Here is a 4,224-nt window from a genome sequence, read left to right on the forward strand (position 1 = left end):
CTTGGGTCCTGGAGAATCACACTCAGATCCTCAAGCTCACAGAACAAGTGTTCCTGACTTCCCAGCCATGCCTCAAGGCCTCCTATTATTACTATTTTCTTTCCCACCAAATTACTATTTTCTTCTTTGTTCCATTATCAACAAAGAAGAGTGAGCATATGGCTGGAGAAAGAGCTTAAATGGTAAAGGGCTTCCCACCAAAACCATCATAAAAGACAAAAGCAGGCTGGTATTTCCTTGTAATCCAGTTCTGGAGAGGCAAAAAGACAAGTGGATCATAGGGGATTATGAGGGATTTGCTGGTCAGGTCACCTTGTCACTATGAGAATGCAGGCTATGGGAGACCTTGCCTCTAACAAAAAAAAAAAAAAAAAAAGAAAGAAAGAAAGTTACTGAGAACAACAATTTAGGGTCCTGTGGCTTGAATATTACAAACATATTTGCTGTGTGTGTTTGTTTATTTGTGTGTGTGTGTGTGTGTTTCCTGGTTAACTCAGGAGATCATGCCAGATCCCCAAGAAACTCAGATACAGCTGGTTGTAAACTGCCAAGTTGAGTCTAGAAACCAAATTGGGGTCTTTTGACAAAGTATCACTTTAACCACTGAACAATTTTTTTGACTACTCTTTAAAAGATTTATACAACCAGATGATGGTGGCACCTGCCCTGAATGCAAGCACATGGTGGATTTTAGTTTTATTTATGTTTTGTGTGGGGATATGTATCTATGTGTGGCCAGGCATGTGGCAATGCATGAATGCGGAAGACAAAATACAACACCAAGCATCTGTTTTCTTTTTCCTCCATGTCCTTACCAGATGTGTGTGTGTGTGTGTGTTTGTGTGTGTGTGTTTGTGTATGTGTGTGTATATATGCCTGTGTGTTCAGTTTTCTTAAGCTCTGGTTTTGCACCAGTAGAGTTTACATCTTGTGCCTTGTGGATACAGGAAAGTTCTGTGTCACTCAAGTCCCAAATTCTTCGAATGTGTAATGATAAAGACACACTCATAGCAAGGCTGGGAGAGGCAACCCACTAGGAGGAGAAGGATCCCAAGAGCTGCAAAAAAGTGATCACTGTCAGTAGTGTTTCTAGATTACAGAGGCAACAAGCATACAACATATCATCCTGGACTTCAGAACCAAGAACAATTTAAAAGGCATTGTTCCCCAGTGATTTACAATGTCTCTGTGTGAATTAGGAGTTCACACATTATCCTTTTGCTCTCATTTGTCTATTTGAGAGTATTGTGAGGAAATTTCCCCTGCCTCAGCCTTCTCAGTGCAAGGCTACAGGCTAAACCACACCAGCTTTTGTTAAAAACACTATCATTTGATTGAATTCTTCCAAGTGGTTTTAGGGATTAGGTTCATAGTTTGTGATTTTATCAGGATGGTCAGAGACAGCAATTGTGTCTTTCTCAAAATGGCCAACAACACCAATAGAACACTGAGTGATCCCATTGCTATTAAAGGACACAGCGTTGGTTAGGTGTGATGAACCAGTTCTCAGAGCTATCACTTTCTTAGCAATTCCTAACCATATTGAGAGGAGCTACACTGATATCCTGTGAATATCTTTCCTGGTAAATTTGTCGACTAATGCTAGAAACACTGGACTCCAAGCTATGGAGTAATACTATTTTGTTTAATACAATTAAGCATGCAGGACATGAAGGAAACTCTTCCTAAAGAATTAAGTGCCATGGATGTGCTAGGTTATAGTGAGACCCCGTGAACCGTTCATCTCAAGGACCAACAACTCAGGAGCTCAACCCTCAGCTCTCAATGGTATTTTCCAGGAGTGATGATCACTTAGGGGGGGAGTGACTGAGGGTCACCTTGATCCAGTGTCTATCCTTCTTGGGTAGATAGGGGAAGTCCTGTGAATTTTGCATTGAGTCTTAGATCATACATAGATACACATGTACTGATCTATACATTTGCCAACTAGACTGAAAAGTTAGATCCAAGGAAACAAACCTAATCTTGCTCTATTCAACAGAGGGCAAATGATCTGTGTCTCAGAACTTCCAAGGATCCAATTCTCTCTCCTAGAGTTCACATTTCAGAAAAATGTAACACAGTAAATCTACTGAAGCCCTAAATACTTTCTCTCTTTGAAAGCACAGCTATAATTCTCCCTGGTTGAGTTCTAATGGTTTTTCTGATTGCTTCATCCAGGCACCGACCAACAGGAACTCATGGATGGAAAGAAGTTCTAAGACCTGGATCACTGTGTGTTGGGTGTCCACTCGCTTTAGAAAGCAGTGAGGATCTATGAGTGTGCATCACAGCCAGAGGCAGGACAAGAACTAGGAGCAAAACCCTCTTGCTTCCAGTGTGATTGACTGTGCTGCTAAGGTTTGCTGACTTCCAGCAACTCTCTGAGAACTATAGTAATTTCCAGTGACTTTGTTGTCTACAGAGGCTCTTTGTGCTCTGAAGTCCCACTTCTACACAGGGTAAAAGGCACTGCCTGAACTCACCAGAATTTTCAACTGTGGGAATAGAGAACCATCTCCTTACACACAAGGTGAGCTTGACCAGCTGAGGGAGAGCTACTCTTAGGTCCTGTTGCCTCCATCTGAATTCACCTTCAACTGATCCCAACGCCAAAGGACATATAAGCTCTTGACCTGCAGTTTCTGATCTTGGAAAAACAACTCCAGTATGGACAAGACACCTACAACTACACTAACTGAGCCCTCCAAAAAGAAAACAACTCAAGAGCCCCCACCAAGAGACTGGCTGATGTGCACTGAGACTTGGAAATCAGAAAGCTATACCAGAGGAGAGGGCCAGAACATGAGCAAGGGCAATCCAAGCAGCCCCACTTCATGGAAACCTTGCAAGCCATGTGGGAGAGTGTATTCTGAACATTCAGGCAAAGGCCAAAAGAGGAAATGCCTGGAAGAGGGTGAAAAGGATGTCCAGTCTGAAGAGACAAGCCAACCTCTAAAGAGGCTGAAAAAGGAGGAGCATGGAAGAGAGTTTGGGTGTGAAGAGGCAGGCACAGGTCAGATAAAGAAACCCCTAAAAGAGGCTGAATTACAGCTGAAGCCCTCAGCGTGCACCAAAGGACCTGGGAAACAGGCTGTGAGTGAGGTGAACTCTGTGGATGGAGGCAAAGGTCCCAAGAGTCCCTACTTCCACATGGAGGAAGGTGTTCAGAAACATCACAATGCAATGTACCCAAGCTTTGTGGTATGTCTTCATCTCAGTGATCTTACAAACTCTGACTTCTTCGGTTCTTCTAAGCGTCCAGTGGACGCCTCAGAGAAGATCAATGTCTGTGTGGATGAGCAGATTCATGCTTCTCAAACACCTCAGATCTGCACAGACAATGTCACCAAAAAAATACCAATCGCTAACGACAAAGAAAAGGCACCTGAAGACCAAGACAAGAGCACAGGGCTGGACCATGGCCCTCTGATCACAGAGGACATGCTAAAGGAAATCAGTAGTGCTCTAGGCCCAGGCCCACAAGATGAGATCTTGAGTCGGGCCTTCAATATGACAATTACTCGAGGAGACATGTGGACCTTGAGGGACACCCAGTGGCTCAATGACACAGTCATCAATTTTCACATGAATCTTCTCATGGCCAGGAACCAAAGTCAAGGATACCCTGCACTTTACGCATTTAATACCTTCTTTTACAGCAAGTTAAAGACTGGGGGTTACAGGGCAGTCAGAAGATGGACCAAGGCAGTAAACCTCTTTGCAAAGCAGCTGATCTTGGTGCCCATTCACCAGGGTGTTCACTGGAGCCTGGTGGTGACAGACCTAAGAGAGAAGAGTCTTGTCTACCTGGATTCCAGGGGACACAAGAGAGGAGATGTCCTTCAGCTGATTTTTCACTATCTGCAGGATGAGAGCCAAGCCAGAAGGAATGTGGAGCTGAACCCTTCGGAGTGGAAGCAGTACAGCATGGCAGCAGAGGAGATACCTCAGCAGGGGACTGGCAGTGACTGTGGCATGTTTACCTGTAAATATGCAGACTACATCTCCAGAGGCCAGCCCCTCACCTTCTCTCAGCAGCACATGCCCCTGTTTAGGAAGAAGATGGTGTGGGAGATCCTGCACCAGCGCCTCCTGTAGCCCCACTCACCTGGATGCTGAAGTTGCTCTGAAGCCTTTTGTGGGTGGAGCCAAGAACTTGAGGCAGGGTAGGTTGAAGAGCCTGGACACAGGAACTGGGCTGTAAAGAGTGGGGGATGCCCC

General features: G+C 44.7%; 1 pseudogene; it reads left to right on the plus strand.

Moving 5' to 3' along the window:
• The first annotated feature begins 2,670 nt into the window (after nucleotides 1–2,670).
• Nucleotides 2,671–4,101, plus strand: LOC114636616 (annotated as a pseudogene).
• Nucleotides 4,102–4,224: the final 123 nt, after the last annotated feature.

Source organism: Grammomys surdaster, unplaced genomic scaffold (assembly GCF_004785775.1).
Source record: "Grammomys surdaster isolate TR1022 unplaced genomic scaffold, NIH_TR_1.0 124658, whole genome shotgun sequence".
Lineage (NCBI taxonomy): Eukaryota > Metazoa > Chordata > Mammalia > Rodentia > Muridae > Grammomys > Grammomys surdaster.